We start from the raw sequence: 19156 nt of genomic DNA on the forward strand, positions 1-19156 counted from the left end.
TTTTTTTTTGAGAGAGAGACTTTTACAAACCTTATTTAAACACTTACATGCTATTATGTTGTGGCGAAAACTTCCATACCTCTCTTCTCTCATTCTCTTATTCCTCTCTTCTCTTATTAACCACCTCCCCTAACCTCTGACTTTTAGCTATGCAGATGGCCACCCAGAATAAGGACACATTTCCAACTTGCCTCAGAGTGACTATCTTTTGGCCAATGGAATGTGGCTGAACAGAATATGTACAGATTGAGGAAACAAACTCCCATTTTAGTTTCTTTCCTTCCTACTGCTAGAATGTGGACAAGGTGGTGTAATCTCAGGCCATGTAGAGGAGAGCAACTCTCTAGGAATAACAGAACAAGAGAGAAGGGGCATGGATCCCTGATGAGGTCACACAGGTCTATGAAGAGTTGCTGATCAGTTTGGTTACGTACAAAGAGAAAAAAAAATCTAACTTTCTGGATTTCTGTGATAGTCAAATCTATATTCTAATGGATATAAACCCCAAATATCTAGTTATCACCCCTTAAAATTCAGAGAGCCCACAAAACAAACTGATAACTGGACCTTTGGTTTGACCTTTCTTATTTCCCCCAAAGAAGTTTGGGGTGGTGGTAGAAATCACCTGTTTCCCAGTAGGTAACATTCAAAGACTCCCAGAGGCATTTGGGCACACTAAATACAGAGAGAAAACAGTCAAGACAGATGATGTTAATTTTGTACACAGAAGTGCCTGGGAGCGAAGAATGAACATCCATAATTACTATAGGGAGTTTCTAAAAGAAAAGGTGGTGCTTTCAGTGCAAACTTTATTACTCATATTTTAGAAGCATCACTCAATCTTGCCTATGCAGAAAAATTTATCCACATAACATACACGATATGGCTTTGGTTTATGTGCCTGCAAAATATTTATAAAAGCAATTATTTGGTTTGGGGGACCTGTTTTGATAATTTAATGACGTGAAAGGAGTTTCCAGTAACTGAAACACAATTTATGCACTGGACACCTATTTCCATACCAACAGCAACCTGATACGGGTTATACTTAAAACCATTTGTCTCAAAACCTAAATTAAGGAACCACTTATGTTGGGATTCCCTGTATAAGAGAAATTCCTCAGTATAAATACTTGTCAGATTCAGTGGGCTGCTAAGGCAATGAAGAAAGATGTAGGTGACTGCAAAGCAGGAGCTAAGAAACCTATTTTAAATCTTCAGTAGGATTTTTCTGCAATTGTAAGCTCTCAGACATAGTATTTTACAACAGAACTAAAGTCATTTTTGATAGAGCAAGATTAGTGAGCTGTGTCCTGTTGGAAAGCAACACAGGGAGTAGGGCTGCCAATGTCAGTATGAGATGATTACATGAGTTCAAGTTTGAGGATTAAGAATGAATGCACGTCTCAGGAGGGGTCATAACCAGAAGACAATGAGTATTTGTCAACTGAACAAAAGCCACTAGAACAACTTGGATCTCTCTTCTCTAGGACAATTGGACCAGAGGCTAATCACCAGAGAACAAAGAGAGCACTACAAAACAGGGTCTACCTTCAAGGAGCTTAAGACCAACTGGGAAAACAGCTATGTACTAAAGAGTATTACATTCATTTATGGTCATGTCCCATAACGAGGAACCTTTCTGCGATTAGAGATATCCAAGTGGACTAAAGTACTTAAAGCTTCAAAGAGGCAAAACCTGGATCAATCTTGAAGAATGGTAAGATTTAGACAGTTGGATGAGGACATGCCAACCATGAACATGTAAGTAACAGTCTAGTGGCAGAATTCAGCAAATCCAGGCAGTTAGAATCTTCCTCTGGAGATAGCCGCATCTATCGTCAGAGCATGAAGCAGTAACATCACCCAAATAACTCCCTTACTTTGATTGGGCTATTAGCCAACCATTCTCTCAGGATGCTTGAGTTCTTTACAGACCGAATCAATGACCAGGTCAATTTGTGAAAGATGAGCTAAAAAAAAAAAAATCTTAAAATTTTATTTCCTGTAGGACTTTTCAGGGCTTTTAACATACTAATGTGCCCTGCAAATCTCTGAGGGGGTGATATAACATGCAACATTTCTCAACCCTATTGGCTCAAAAACCCTTTTTAAAGTCACTGCTTTGGTTCACAGAGCATGGTTCAGGAGTGCGACTTGTGCTCCTGAATCCAGCCCGAGAGGGTGGGCTTAGCTGTCAGCCTGGGTTCGAACTCCGGTTCCATCACCTACAAGGCCAGGTGACAGGCAAGGCATTTAACTTCCCTAAGCCACAAATTTCCTCATCTGTAAAGTGTCAGAAGGCTAAATTGAGAATTTAAACACACCTAGCAGAGGGCATAGTAAGAATTCAATAAAAGTTCCTTATTAGTATTTGATGTTCAATCAATTTTCACACCAGAATTCTGCTCCCACAGCACTGACCTGTTATGTTACTATATACAAGTATAAACAAACAGAGGGTGTGTGCTTAAAAGAAGAGTCAAGGAAAACAAAGAGCCTTATCACTGTACAGTGACATAGGTGTAGTCCAACTACACAATAACAAAAGAAAGGGCATAATTTTCATCTTTAAATGCGAATATGGAACACAATATTTAAGAAAATCCAGGAGTGGCTAAGTCGAATCTGCAGAAAGAAAACTTGGTCTTCACAACAGAGACAAAAGGAACAAAGTTAATAAAATTAAGAAAACAATGTATTTACCACACCTCATAATTAACCTGAGGGCAGTGACTTGGATTTAATACTTACTAAGCAGAAGTTTAAAAGCTTTGGAATGTTCCGCAACCACAACTCAACATTAAGTTGGAGACTAGGCTTCTGGGAAGAATAAGGAAGAGATAGTGAAAATAAGTAGCTTCAATAGTTGCTCTTCCAGTTTTGTTCTCCCTCAGATCACTTGTTTTGCTCCATTTAATTGGTGGGTTAGCCAGAGGCACCCAAAATTAAACAGCAAAACTTGGAATCAAACTCCTGCCTTTTTTTTTTTTAAGGGGCAGGTGGGAAAACAATTTTGCACATACGCTGTCCACCACAATTTAGGATCTGTAACTCCCAGTGCACTGGTATTTTTTTTTTCTTCCTAATGCCCTCTTCCCTTAAACCATCTCCATGCTAAAATGACCAGATGTTAACAGGTGAGTTTACAAGACAATGTAGTTCTTAAAAACAATATATAAATTAAAATATTTCTACAGTAAAATAAAAAAGGCAATCTACAAAGTAGCATATATGTAGTCTGGGTGTACCCTTAAATTTGGACAAGAAATACACCAAACAAGGATGCTTACGTGGCTCAGTCATTAAGCGTCTGCCTTCACCTCTGGTCATGATCCCAGCGTCCTGGGATCAAGTCCTGCATCAGGCTCCTTGCTCAGTGAGGAGCCTGCTTCTCCCTCTCCCTCTCCTGCTCCCCTTGCTTGTGCTCTCTCTAACAAATAAAAATCTTTAAAAAAAAAAAAAAGAAATACACCAAACAGATCATAATTAGCTTTGAGTAAAATGGATTATAGGGGATTTTTCGTTTGCTTTTACTTTTTTAATATTTTCTACAATGAATATATATTTATATTCAGAAAAAAGTATATTTTAAAATATTTATTTTGGGAGGGGCGCACATGAGCGGGGGGGGGGTAGGGGCAAAGGGAGAAGGAGAGAATCCTTGAGCAGGACCCTGAGATCATGACCTGAGCCAAAACCAACAGTCGGCCACTTAACGGACTGAGCCACCCAGGCACCCCCCAAAAGAGTATATTTTAAAAGTAAATAAACAATAACATTTTCCTCTTTCCCTGTTTTAGAACATTGGTTCCTTGAAGGATATTACTTTTAAGGCAAAAGTCACAGTCTAGGAAAAATACTCAGCCCCTTTTCACCAATTCATAACAAATTCATATAAGTAATTTCATTCATTTAAGCACTCTTGAAACTATGTACAAAAGGTTATAGTCATCCAAGAAGGAAGGGAAAGAAAGGGAGACAAGTGTAAAACTGCAAGTCAAATGCTTTCCTAGAAGCTCTGGTAACCTCACCCTAAGGCAAACACAGAAACAGTGCCCTGTTTCCTTTACAGAGGAATAAGAGGAGGCTCAGGGAAGTCAAGTCACTAGGCCGAGCCGACTGAAGCTATTCACAATATTTATAACAGGATTTCAACTCCTGTTCAGAGTCCATGTGGACTTTTACTATACAATGACGTCAGCTTTTATTTTTAATCCGCCTTGTTCTTGAGGAGCTACATTTTAAACATCAATAAAATTTCCCCAGGATATTTAGTTATTTATGGGGATTACTGTTATCAACCCGATTTTTTTTTAAAAGAAAAAACACGTACGTGGTTTAAATCCCTGTCTTTCCTACTCCCCACTCCCAACACAAATGACTCGTCCAAACCATGACCTTGTACTACGTACAGTACAAGGCTCCTCCCCCTTTTAGATGGCACACCTTCCCTTCCTCCTACACCTTAAAGCTCAAACTCCCTGCCCTTTCCTAGTAAGGAATACGGTCATCAACTGGAATGTGCCTTCCTTACGAATCTTTTATTAATTAGGGACTTCCGTAGGTTTTTCAAAATCTCAATGAGATAGTGACAAGAAAACAACACTAAAGTATCAGATTATTCCAAAACCATGAGGTTGCTGAATCTCTCAAACCTAAACAGAGTTTCCATCTCTTCCTTGACTAGCAGGCCATTTACATAACAAGAACAGTTACAGTTCACAAATCAGCAAGAAATCGAAGATGGGCAGGCTCTAAGGCTTACAGAAGGAAATAAAACACTTTCCCAGGCAGCACAGATTTGACCCACTACTTCCTGATAACTGGCCTACAGGACAAAATTCTACATTGAGTATTCCGGAGTTGTAGCTTGTGCTAAACATCCAATGCATTTTAATTCATTATACTGCCTGAGACAAGAAGCACTGAAGTGGTATTATAAAATCATACAAATGTAGTACCTTTATTCTTAGAAGATCAAGGAATTCTCTCAGTGAAGAAATTGTAGTAATCCAAATCCTAGAGGATATTAGCTTCCCCTCCCCAAAAGGAATTCTTCCATTTTTCCTTTTGAGACTTACTCATCTTCACTCTTACCAATAAATTAAACATATAAGAGACATTGTCGTTTCAAGATTCCAGGTGCCACCAAGTGTACCATTCACTCTTTAAATGTATTTAATGAAGACACACACACTGCTACATGCTTTCACAGAACAGTGAAGAGAATTCAGCCAATCTAAGTCTTCTCTGGGTGATTTCCAAGTGATGATGAGCAGACTGAAACACAGCAAATTTCTCATGCTTTCTGCTTCACCACAAACCAGCTAAAGCATGACAGTTTGGGTTATGGTTACTGTTTTACTTTTTTGAGTGTCAGTCATCTATTACAAATGTCTTTAAATGTTTTTATTTAGGATATCCCGAGTGTACAACGGTGAGTATCAGGACTGGCCCATGAATTTAGGAAACAAGTAAATCAAATCTATATCTAAATGGAAGGCATTAGAAATAAATCAGGAACCTGACTTAAGGTATTGTATATTTCTGATTTTTTTTTTTTTTACCGCTTAAACTCTGACAAACGGACCAGTGTCTATAGTCACCTGATGAGAAACGGAAGGAATGGAAAAGAGATGGAAACTTCAACTTTCAGAACAGTAGCATCTCAAAAATCGCAACACCACTGTTCTAAATCTTTTTTTCCAAAAACATTCAGGAAAATGTTCCACATAGTATTTTAAGTTTGATTTGATTTTCATCACTGCATATAGGAGGCAATTTTAAATTAAGCCCATGCCGACCAAGGAAAATCTGCAGTCTCTGACAGAAAGCAATCTCCTACAAGAAAACCAAAACTCTAATTTCTCTTCCATTCCTAGTCAGTATTCACAGGATGTGACAGCTTCTTAGAGCATTTTGTTAAAGTGAGACGCATAAGAGGAGTTGTGGGTAGGGGTGTATAGAGATTACAGAAAGAGCACAAAGTTCTTTTAAAAAGTTCGTTTTATCTCTATTTTAGAAATGAAATTTTTTTTTCATTAGTGCTGACTCACCACAAGAGTTACAGGTATGATAAAGGACTGTGAAGGTTTAGTTGTCTTTAATGAAAAAGAATGAGGTATATTCAAAAAATGCAACATCTGTCTGTGTTAGAAATTAGGAGTAAGCTACTGGCTTCATCATTCGGAGGAAAGGCACTGTGTCCCCAAAGAGCGGCTAGGTTTTTCCAGCTACCTTGAGGTCAATAAAATACATGGCTGACCTTTTTAACCTTGAAAGAATCATTCTCACATTTAGCACCCACTGGGACCCAAAGAAACTGACCAACTGCTCAACAAATGCCTCACAATCAACAAAAGGAATCCTACGTTCCAAGGGAGAAGAAAATAGATTTCAGTTACTTTCATGAAGAATTGAAAAAAATAGTAGGAAAGTTATCACATTTCATTAGAAAACAATACTGAATATACATATATTGTCTTTACTGTTACCTGAAGTTTCTGGTATTTTACACTAAAAATCTATACCTTAATTTCCACTTAGGATTTCCTTTTACTCTTTCTTCATTTCATCAGCTCTTCTGAGTCATAACTCATTGCACAAAACATACTTGCTTTTAAACACAAGCACCTGTTATTTAGGCTAAAGAAGTAGATGCAAATGAATACATGTTTCAAGCCGTTCACTTTATCTTCAGGTAGCGATTTTTGCCAACGTATAATAATGATTTTAACATTTGCTTTTCTCTTAGTGTTACCAGTTAACTGAGCAGAAGTCAAGGATGATACCCGCCTCTTATAAAACATGATTGTACCACGGTGAAATGATTGATTAGCCTCTCTGGCTGAGATTTTCTTCAGGTTAGTCATAGGTGTGGGCTGCTCGAGCAGAACTGGCTGGCACTCTTCCTGCCCTAGTAATTCATGGAAAGTGAAATGAAGCCCTGGTTCATTAAAACTTTCCTCAGACTTCAAAGAGGATGCTGAAAAAATAATCTGAGAATACCCATGTAGTATAGACGTATTCTGACCCATACTGCAGATGCCAGTTCTTGAGCTCAGAAAAGAGCAGGACCTGGGAAGAGGTGTGGTATTTGGGGCTCTATTACCTTTGCAGGTTTGACAGCACTCTTCAAAATTTTCAGTTAACAACTGTGATCACATGTCCACTACATTTATTTTAAAATAGAAGTTATATGTGCCATGGTTTGCAGCCTAAATGTTAACTACGAAAAAAAGAGTAAGAGTTATCCTAATTTCATACAGAAAATGTATTTCTTTAAAATACCAAGGCATTTGGAAATCACGTATTTAGCACATTTTTAGAAGAGAGAATTTCAGAAAACTATTTGCTAGAAGTATTTTTCTCTTTGCCACCCACAAGGATCTCCCTGAACTGTAACCAAATTTATTTTAATTGACCGCCACAATGCAACACTCTCCCCCAACCTTCTTTTACAAACAGTGGACTTCAAATTTCCTGAGACCATCACACAGAGCAGTAGTAAATGAAACTGCATGCCTATATTTCTGCATTCCACTAATCCTTTGCTTAAATGTTAAAATGTAATTACACATTTTAAATGATCAAAATTTCCAATTTTGACAGTGATCCTTTTAGCTTAAACTAAACACTCAACAATAGTAGAAAAATCTACACGTACAAAGTAGTAAGATTTCAGTCATTTCCATTCCATTACTCTAAAAAGCACTTTGTAGTCACTTATTCCGTACCATAATTGAGAGCTTATTTGCCAAAAACCTAATGGACTTTTTATTCATTTTAAATCACCCTGGCAAGAGTTAGCAGACTTTTGAACAGGAGGTTTTAAATGCTTTCTTTCAAAAGAAAAGATGTAAAACCCTGCAAACAGATTGTAAAGGTAACAAATACTGACTTATACGAAGACACCTTACTGTGTTAGAGATTAAAAAACTAATCCTGTCGTATTAAATTTTAAGAAGCATAATGATTAAATTGTCTAATAAGAATTGCGTAGCAAAACATTCAATTGCCAGAGGAAATATTGGGGGAAAAGGTTTGGATTTAAGTCCTCCCAAGTGAGCATAATTGGAACCTATACCTAATAAGCCAACTATTTCAGAAAATGTCTTAAGACAAGTTTTGAAATGGCTATATAAAGTCAATCTTTGATTTCATAGGTACATGGGCTGTTATTGACAAAAAACTCCAATTGGTATGATATACTGTATGGCACATTTTTCTAGGTATTTGTCATAGCTGCATTTAACAATCAAATAAAAACTTAATTGATTTAAACCTATTAGATTTTTCCTGAGTCATTTTTGAAATGTTTATACAATTGACTAATAAACTATATATTTCAATAGAAATGGAATCTACATCTCCTGCTTCTTCCCAGTTTTCTGTATCTGAACATCTTCATCCTTCCCTTATCTATTGTTATCTGTCTTTGATCTAGTCCGGCAAAACCAAACTTACATGACTCAAGTATACTGATCATTTTTGTTTTGTTTCAAGGGTTTTAAGGGAACTATTTTTCCAATAACACGTTAATAAAATGCATATGAAATATTTACTTTAAATTCCACAGAATAAAATTATTTAAAATGCAGAAGTGCTGACAAATAAAGAACCTCTAGAGCACTTCAAGTATCACGACTTAAGGACTATTTTTTATAACATAAATTGTACTTTATTGTTCTATTTTTTTTCTATTTAGCTTTTCTAGAGAATTTATTAAAAAAAGAAATCCTCAGGAGCATAAAGATATTATATTGATACGATATTACTTCAACAAGTGTTAATTCTTAAAATTCTATAAAGCTGTTCAAAAGTGTCTCTTAAACTATACTGAGAACCTGAGACTACTGTTTCACTTCAATAGCTAGCCTCAGTGTCTTAGTTTGAAATCAAGGGTTCCAGGTAGGTGGAGGAGTCAGGCATTCACACAGTTGTAAAAGCTATTTGCAAACCTTGCTCACATCAAAGAGTATGTTATCACAGTGTGTGTGTATCTGTGTGTATGTGGTTTCTATTAAAAGGAAAATCAAAAGTCAAAGGATAATTACAGAGAGTCTAAAAAAATAGAAATGCTGGCAATTTCTCAGTTAATGTCTACTTAAGACTCGCTTTTTAAAATTTTTATTTTAGGGGCGCCTGGGTGGCTCAGTCGTTAAGCGTCCGCCTTTGGCTCAGGTCATGGTCCCAGGGTCCTGGGATCGAGCCCTGCGTCGGGCTCCCTGCTCAGCGGGAAGCCTGCTTCTCCCTCTCCCACTCCCCCTGCTTGTGTTCCCTCTCTCGCTGTCTCTCTCTCTGTCAAATAAATAAATAAAATCTTTAAAAAAATAAAATAAATAAAATTTTTATTTTATTTAAATTCAATTAATTAACATAGTGTATTCTTAGTTTCAGAGGTAGAGTTCAGTGATTCGTCAGTTGTATAGAACACCCAGCGCTCTTTACTCTTTAACACCAATTCTTCTTACAAGGTGTACACATTACCAGTGAATATGTGGTAGTTTTCAAAGTACTTCAATACTGAAGTGCTAACACAATTGCAAGATATTTTATAAAGAACTACAAATGCTAAAATCATGTTTAAGCCAGATAATCATTAAGCATGTAAGTTTACTATTAAAGAAAAGTAGCATACCTCTTGAGGCCCGAATGTATTCTTAAACGTAGGGACTCAATAAGAGATTAAAGATTAAAAAATGATTAGGTCATTTATTTTATTCTCATACAGAACTGCTCCCAAAAGTATGTGATTTAATTTTAATTCATCCAGTTTAAAATATCCTTGGTAATAACAAATTCCAATTGCTTTGCTTGGAAGCCTATTAGCAGACTAGTTGGTATTGATATAATACTGCAGTTAATTGTACCTTCTAGATTTGGGAAACCAGGCTGCTCTGCAGCAATTCTATAAACCTAATTAGATAATGCAAAGTTAATTTTTTTCCTCAAGTTTCAGAGTACCAGTTCTTATATTCAGTGAACTGAATCAGGTCTCCCAGTTGGCATGTTTAAATGTTTCTCAGGAGTAATGCTTTAACATGCTACCAAGCCCAGAAGGGAATTTATAATGGAGCAGAAATGAGAACATTTCTCATTTTGAAATATTCAGGATTCTTAGCAAAAGGAAGCAGCCAGAAGGTAGCCCTTCCCTCTCCACAACAGACTTAAGCCCTGGATAACGGCAGTTCACGTAGCCTTAGCATTGCTTTCAGGATCCCAGGACGGAGTTAGAATGAAACGGTGGAGCCCACCTTAAAAAACCAACATTACCTGAAATGCCGAGCAGACAATTTTCCTATTCTGTTTCTTCCTGTAATTACATGTCAGGCAAATTAATGTGTAAAAAACTAAAAACTGCCTAATATTCTGCAGATAAAGTTTCTTTTCCAACTTCAAATATTAAAATGTTGTTCTGGTCACAGCTCCTTGTAAGTTACTGGATTTCAGACCAAAAGAGAGCAAAAAAAAAAAAAGCCTGCTATGCATTATAATCGTTTTAATATAATGTGTACAGCATATAAAGTTTATATTACCACAACCACATGATTATGGTTTAGCTTAAAATATATATGTACAGATGTATCTATATATACACATGGGGGGGTGGGGAAGGGTATAGAGAGGCACCTAATTAAGGCAGAACAGATAGAATCCAAAGTGTGTTAGTTCCCCTTTGATAGTTAAGTTCTCTAAAACCCTTCCTCTTCTTGTATTTTTAGTCTAGTGAAGGTGATTACTTTACTACTTGAACTTCTTTTTCTTCCAAGCTGGTTCCCCTGGGTCATCCCATTTACCGAGACGCCAGTGAAGATGTCACGGTGTCCCTCCCTGGAGCCAGTTCTATGGGTTCCTTGAGCGGGCAGGTAAGCATGTTTCCACAACAACTTTCTACATCCCTAATGGTGATCAATTCTTGCTCAAATGCTGCAATATTCGACATTGCTGATGGTCCTGCCCTTAAATTATCTTTGCCCATGCTACAGGGCAATATTCTCTAAATCTTCTACTTCTGCCTATGCCTCCTTTCATCTCTCCCCCTCCTGGCACCTGAAAGAAGGCATTTTCCAGGTTTCTCTTTTCCTACCCACATTTTTCTCCTCTATCTACACATAGTCCTTTGTTTACCAATCCGGTCCTCAAGCTTCAGACATATTCCTGCCTATGATTTGCACACTTTGCATCCAGTACTGACCCAGTTCTGAGCTCCATCTACCCAGTAGACACTGTCTATAAAATATGACATGCCTCTCCTCCCCCCCAAAATACTACATGCCCAAACCAAACCAATGTTTTGTTTTACAGCCCCCAAATCTACCCATCCTCCAGATGAGCACTTCTCAAAGTATGATCCCTGGACCAGCACCTCCGGAACTAGTTACAAATGCAAATTCTCTGCCCCACCTCAGACCTACTGAATCAGAGGTTCTAGGCATGAGGCTGGAGTACTTTGTTTTAACAACCCTCTAGGTGACTGTGAGGCCTACTGAAGTTTGAGAACCATGCTTTAGACAGTTCTATTCCTTCTAAGGCATCAGCATCCTCCCCCTTCCAGTTCCATCCAGAGGGTTCCTCTGCCTACCAGCTAATTCTACTTTCATAATCTCTCTCTCCTCATATTCATGGTCTTGGTCACTCTCCTAGCTTTTAGGCCTTACCATGTCCAATGACAGAGACATCTCTCTCCTCCCTGAAATCCAGCTGGCACTGTTTCCAGATTATTCCTGACAGCCCAGCTCTGGCCATTCACAGTATTCAATCTTTCAGGGTTCAGACTGTTTTTCCAGGGTTCTCTCTCCCCTACTTCCACTCCCCAATCCCATCTTCCAGCCACGCAGTCCCCGGGATTTGCTGTAATCTCTCATGCCTTTGCACATACCATTCCTCTGTCCTCACACACTTGTCCCTCCAATATGCCCTTTCTAAAAAGCTCTCTGACAGCACCCAGGCCTTACAAACCAGACTCGGCCTTCTCTAAGACCCCACAGGACCCAGTGGACTTAGCTAATACAGTTCTTGCCTCACCACTACAACAGGTCGCAAAAAAAAAAAAAGTCATTACTTATTTTGTTTATCTTGGACCATATGTAGAGGACCATGCAATTTATCAACCAACCCAGGGCCTCATTTACATCTGCAAGCTTATCAAGTACTGTACTCCCTCCAAACTCACCATGCTCTAGTCATACTGGCCTTCTATTTCTCAAACACTATAGCCTCGTTCCAATCTCAGGGGCTTTTCACTTTCTGTTCCCTCTGCCTGGAACGTTCTTCCATCAGAACTGCATTATAGGCTTATACTCATTCTTTAGGCCTCAGCTCAGCCACTGCTCCCTGAACTTCCCTACATGGTCCCCACTGCCCCTTCCTCCTTCATGTTATCCTTTATTGTCTTCAGTGTTTCTATTTGAAATTACCTCTCTACTGTATCTATGTCCCCCTTTCAATGTAGTCCACTTGAGCACGTATATCTTGTTAAAATCTATAGTGTTTGGTCAGAGCATAGCTCCAAGTCCAAATACATGAGATTGAATCTGGCTCTACCACTTAGTAAGTAAATGACCTTCGGCAAAGAGTTCACCTGACTCCATGGTCTCATCTATAATGTGACAATTACATCAGACTTGCATTTGAGGGTTGTTACAATTAAACAACATAATACACATAGAATGCTTACCCGGCATGAAGGAGTCAAGCAAGGTATGTTATCTATTGTATGTTATCTGTTATCACTGTTTACTGCTCTATAATATCTCCAATGCCTAGAGCAATGAATGGTACTTATTAGATACTCAATAAATATTTGAAATACTTGAGTGAATTAGTGAATCAAGAGCTGATGATTAATGGATATCACCACTCCCTCAACTCTACTTCAGAAGCTTCCAAAAAGCTTCTCTAAGTGCTGACTTAATAAAACCCCAACCCAGTTCCCTGGCCTACCATTTAATTTCCTTCAAAATGTGGCCCAAACTTACTTCCCCAATCTTAGCTTTCATCACTTTGCTCTAGTAAAAAAATATCTCACCATATTCTTTTAGTGTAGAATGTTCTTCCCTGCATCCCTCCCTGATTCCATGGGACACTCCAGGTCTAACCAAATGCCATGCTCTTGCCTCTTGCCTCTGAACATCCACTTCCTATAGCCTCCTACAGCTGTGCAAGAACCTCCTTTTTAGGGGTGCCTGGGTGGCTCAGTCGGTTAAGCACCTGCCTTTGGCTCAAGTCATGATCCCAGCATCCTGGAATGGAGCCCCAAATCGGGCTCCCTGTTCAACGGGGAGCCTGCTTCTCCCTCTGCCCCTGCTCATGTGCGTGCTCTCTCTCTCTCTCTCTCTCACATACGGTCTCTCAAATAAAATCTAAAAACTAAGAATAAAAAGAGAATGTCCTTTTTACAGTCATTCCCTATTCACACAGATCATCTCACTTATGAGAGGAGATCTGAGTCTGTGTCCTTGCCATCTCTGCATCTCCCGTGCCCAGCCCAGGGTCTTAGGGAAAGCAAGCCCTCGATACATTATTTTGAGCAAATAGAAGGTTGGAGTTAAGAAGGTATTATGAAAAGGCCCAACTTTATATATCAAAAGAAAACTGCATTATGGATGCAACACCTACTGTGCAGTTATTAGGTCGAGACCTGAGTAACATCTTCATTATGTCAACACTTTTTCTCTCTTCCACTGTCCAGTACAGCATCTCCAATGCCTAGAGCCACGGATGGCACTTAGTAAACACTCAAATATTTGACACTTGTTGAGTAAATGACTCATGCTTTTAATAAAAATATATCTCCCAATTCTTACAAAGAATTCTGTCCACATTGTGAAGGCATATTTGACCCTCTCACCCTTTCCCCTCTTACACCGTACAAAACCCAACCATAAAAGCATTCCTTTCCTAAACTCAAGCCATGTCCATTTTATTCTAGAGATTGTAAATTCTTAATTTAACCACTTCTCTCCTTCTGTCACATTGCACATTCATTCTTCAGGGATGAAAATTAGAATTCAAAACATGAACAAAGACAATGATCTAGGTTGAAGTCAGATAATCCCAATCATTTTCCTACATTCAAGAGCCACTCAAATCTTGCTGACCCACTCTTTCATAACTCTGGAGTTAGAATTTACAAATACTCTGTTTACAAATGGTTGAGAATTCTGGAAAATCACAATTCTGATTTTCATTCATGTTGCATTATTTTCTCTCTCCTTCTGTTTCCAATTTAGGATTGACTAATCTAACGCAGCTTATACTAAAACCAAATTGTTGCAGCCCACACCTTATCTCCCATTCCATGTAGCCAGCCTGAATCACAAAATAGTTATCCAAATTCAACCCGCTCTTTACCAGTTTTCATTCCTTCCTTACGAATAATTGTGCACTCCCTGAATGGCTATTCTCCACCTTCTCCACCTATTGATTTGGCTCTTGACAAAACATTCTGTGACAGCTCTCAGTGTTTCCTTATATTGCTACTGGATTAAGGAAGAAAGGAAGGAACACAGGCCATGCAAGTATTGCATCTCTTCAACTAGGATGAGATCCCTTTATAACAGGGACTTTTACTTGAGGTATTCTTGGTATTCTCCAATGGGGTCTTCCTGGGAGGGAGGTGAAGAGGTGTGGTCGTAACAGGATTGATGCCTGACCTTGACCACTGGATGGGCAACACTTCCACAAAATCCACAGATTTAGAATTCTTGGGAATGTTTGCATTTCTGGGGTGTCCGGACCTAAAGGGGAGACGTGAATGAATGCTTCAGCACCCTGGTAAATGGGGGAGATACTCCATGAGCTACTCCAAGAAACATAAATCCTGCCTTCAAAGGACTCAGTCAGCGGTTTACAGTGAAATGAGAAAGCTTCTGATTCTCACCCCCCCCAAAAAGGCACATGTACATAGAAGTCTGCGTTAATTTCAGGACGTCTATAACGCCCAGAGTTCACAGACTTGGGAATTTTTCATTACAGCTGTGAGGGAGGACAGCAAAATAGAACAAAAACAAATCCCGAGGCATTTCAACTGGGGAAGTAAGACAACAGTGACCACTTAAGACACTACACTCTTGCTAAGTGATAGCTCTATTCCTAATGATATCAATGGAGCTTCCATTTGAAATAAAGTCTTAAGGTCAAGGGCAGAATCTTTCAGGTTGCAATCAATCATCACAGAGATAAAAGGGTTTGGTAAGGTGGAACTTGACTGTGACAGGGTAATCAATTCAGTCACTCAGCTTCATCTAAGCAATACTCCTTTCAACGGGTCTTAGCTTATCCCTTGAAATCTCTCTGCCTAGAAAGGATTCCTGAATCAGCCCCGCTACGTATGCTCTAAACCTACGTGGCATTAATGGTTTGACTAAGGTAGCCTTTACACATACAAAGAATCATCCATTTACCAGCAGCTTCTCAACAGTACACTGGATTAGCTATAATAAAACCACTGAAGATCTCAACACTTCCATTACAAACCTTTATTGTCAGGAGCTGATGGTTCAATTTTAAACTCCAGACTAAAACTTGGGATGTATGGTCTAGGAGATACCATAATTCATTTAATTAAAGGAACTTTCTGCACTTCGCAAGTACTAAACAGATGATCTTAATAAATGCTGACCTGAAAATATCCAGAGGACAAAGCCTAAAAAAGGAAGCCTTCCCATAACCATAAAACATAAAAAATGTATGAATGTTTGTCTTCAGGACTTTCAATGTGACAATCTATCATCCCAAACCTCCTGACACCTTCTCCACTCCCACATCCAATCAACTAGTCCTGATAACCTTTGCATCTTTAATAGCTCTTGAATCAGTTCTTCATTTTCATTGTCACCCTACCCATCCAAGCAACGCCATGTCCCACCTGAACTATTATAACCTCCAACAGGACTCCTACTCTTTGTTCTTGCTCTAAATCAATTCATACTTCCTGCAGGCAATCAGAATGATCCTTCCAAAACACAAATCTAATCAAGTCTCCCTACTTAAAAAATCCTTCAATGGTTTCCTACTGCTCTAAAGACCTCATCTTTAGCATGGTCTGCAAGACCCATACTATGTTTACATCCTCACTCCACCTCTCCTCTCATCCTCCATGTTCTAATTATATTGGTCTTCTTCCAGTTCCTCAGTTCACTATACTGCCTCCTACCTCAGGACCTTTGTACATACTTCTCCCTCTCAGGAGTGCCTTTCTCCCACATCCAGATCAACAACTATCTGTATTCAAATCTTCAGATTTCAACTAAGTCATTTCTTCAGGTAAGACTTTTATGACCAGGGGCGCCTGGGTGGCTCAGTCATTAAGCGGCTCAGGTCATGATCCCAGGGTCCTGGGACCGAACCCCGCATCGGGCTCCCTGCTCTGCGGGAAGCCTGCTTCTCCCTCTCCCACTCGCCCTGCTTGTGTTCCCTCTCTCGCTGTGTCTCTCCCTGCCAAATAAATAAATAAAATCTTAAAAAAAAGACATTTATGACCAAATTCCTGTTCTCTTATCCCCTAAGGCTTTTCTACACAGCATGTAGCATAGTTTCTATTTGCAGATTTGTGGAGTTTTGATTAAAGTGGGGTGCTTTTTTCCCCACAAAGCTGTAAGATCCAGGGTTAGTGGTAAGGAGCATTTCCTCGATAACTAGCTTAGTACATAGTAGGCACTCAAAAATGTTTGTTGAATAAATCACATCATCTACAACAGAGTACAATTTGAATGGTAAGATCATCTTTCACATCATTTACCTCAGAAAAAACAGCAAAAGGCCCTGAATGAGGAAGGAGATAAGAAACGTGTTTCTCACCTTGACCATGGGTAAGTGTTTTGTAATAGTGACCTCCACAGCTGGGCAGATAAAAAGTAGTCCCGGTTTAAAAAAAAAAAAAAGAAAAAGAAAAAAAAGACCAGGTTGCTACAGACTTTACTGCCTGGAACATTGAAAGTACAAGACAAACAGTGGCACAGGGTGGGGCCGCAAGTACAAGCTTGCCAGAGCTGAGGCCGAACCTTTATTTGGTTGATAGTTCTAGCCTATTTCAAGCCACTTACAGGGATTTATAGGGATCCAAAAAAAAAAAAAAAGCCCACAGGTGGATCAGCATTAAAGAGGCAGGTGTCTCGCGGTGGGGAGAGGTGTCTGCAATCATAAATCAAAGGAAAAGAACTAGAAGGCAGAAGGGAAACTAGGGAGTCAGAATCTGCGGGCTGGTCAGAACCCTCTCTAAAGGAAATGTTCTTCTAGTGCCAGATCTCAGAAGTTCTTAGGATAGTTTTTAATAAAAGGAGGCAAAAGTCCCTTGTTTATGCTTGTAATGATTCACAAGTTATGCCTTAAATTGCTTAGGTAACATTTATGTAAAGTTAATAAAAGGTTTTGGTTTTCCTGATCCATAAGCATTCTTTTCAGTGTTAATTACATTTAAAAGTCTTAAAAAGCTAGCTTCTGTCTTTGGCAAATGATAGAAATTACAGCGGACCCAGTGACAAACTATCAAATTAAGTTGGACCAAAAGAAATCAAGATATCACCCACCACCTGCCACTGAATGACTAGCCTTGTGGCTGGGGACTTATTATATATCCACTCTAATAAAGTATTTCAAGAGATGAGTATCGGTGTGGATGTTCTACCACCTCTTTAAAACACCTGTCATGGGAACTACAGGACATTCTGGTTAGTTTTGTCAGACTTTCCTCAGTTTCTCTCCCAGAAAGTGGGGTTCTAACATTTCTAGCTCTCTGTGAAAGGCCATTTAATGACTTAAAACACTCTCGATTGCAATATTCAGTTATCCCTTGTCAATCATTTTTAAGCAAAAAACCATAAAGAGGTCACCAACAGCCCAAGAGTTCTGAGAGGCTTAAAACCACAAACACACTTGAAGGAAAACTTGGTACTTTTTATTATCAGTAACTTAGATGACTTAGATGGGAGCCCACCCCAGATATTACAAAGAGATTCCACTTCGGTCACGACTTCAAACACTAAAACTTAAGAGTAAATCTAACTTCACCATATAGACAGAAACGGATAAGGAAAGCTCTTCCTAGGATTCTTCTTAAAAGGAAGCCTTCTCATTCAACTTTCCGATGCTAAGTTAATGCTAAGGAAAGTTAACAAAGGAGATCACACAAACGCAATGTAGATAGTATTTGCCAAAGGCACTTTACTGCAGAGCCTAACTCCTCCCAAGGCCCCCGGGCCGCTCAGCGGCCCTCAACTCCTCGCGCCCTCCCTCACCCGCAAGGGCAGCGGGCCCGGCGGGCTTTCCCGGGCCCCGGGATGAGGAAGGAGGGGGCTCATTTCTGGGGAGCGGATCAGGCTGGGGGTGTGGGGGGGAAGAAGCCGGTATGCAGCCAACCAACTGGGTCAGCGAAGCCGCAGTCGCCGCGGCCCCTTTCCCGGCGCGGCTCACAGTAACTAACGTTCCGAGGCGCCTGACTAAACCCTCAAAAGCAACGGAGTGTCAAAGCTAACACTCGCGCCTAGGGCGGCAGACAAACGCGTCCCAGCGGAGCGGCCGGGCTGGGCGAGCACGCAGCCAAAGCCAAGCGGCGGGGCGCCGGCACAAGTTAGTTTTCCGGCCCGAGCAGCCCTGCCACAGCCCGGGAAGAGGAACCGACCCCACATCCCCCGGACAGAGCCGCCCGGAGCGACGGGCGGGCGGGCGACGCAGCTCTGGAAGTAAGGGACTTCCCCGGCGCGGTGTGGACTGCGGTGGAGGGGCCAGCGAGCCGGGCGGGGTCGCCCCTCAGCCACCTCGGGCCAACCGCCCCTCCCCTCTCCGGGGAAGCGAGAGGAAGGGCCGGTCCGGGTCGAGGCCTCGGCCTCGCATCGCACCCCGTCTCGCGGCCACCGGAGTTGGGGGGGGGGGAAGGCGGCGCTCTCCGTACTAGCCGGAGGCGGGGCGCCATCTCCCTCCTACTCCCCGCACGCGGGCGGGCCGGGGGAGCCCGGGGCTGCGAGCATCCCCGGACGGGCGGTGGCGGGAGGGAAGGCTGCACCGAGGGGCCTGGTCCCGAACGGCGGTGATGGCAACGGCAGCATCTCGCCTCCTGCAGGCCTGCACGCGCCACAGGCCGCAGCCTGGACCAACCCCGCGTCCCCCAGCCGCGACCGCGGCGGTCCCCGCACAGAGGAGTCGGGGGGCTGGG

The 19156-nt window shown here is 40.6% G+C and overlaps 1 protein-coding gene across 2 annotated transcripts in view; it reads right to left on the reverse strand.

The window, feature by feature from the left end:
• The window catches only part of GALNT7 (polypeptide N-acetylgalactosaminyltransferase 7), a 148049-nt gene that overhangs the window by 128394 nt on the left and 499 nt on the right, over positions 1–19156 (reverse strand). The window lies entirely within an intron of this gene.

The sequence above is a fragment of the Eumetopias jubatus genome, unplaced genomic scaffold, assembly GCF_037043125.1.
Source record: "Eumetopias jubatus isolate StellerSeaLion01/CBP00866 unplaced genomic scaffold, mEumJub1_p1.0 scaffold_2, whole genome shotgun sequence".
Taxonomy (NCBI): Eukaryota; Metazoa; Chordata; class Mammalia; order Carnivora; family Otariidae; genus Eumetopias; species Eumetopias jubatus.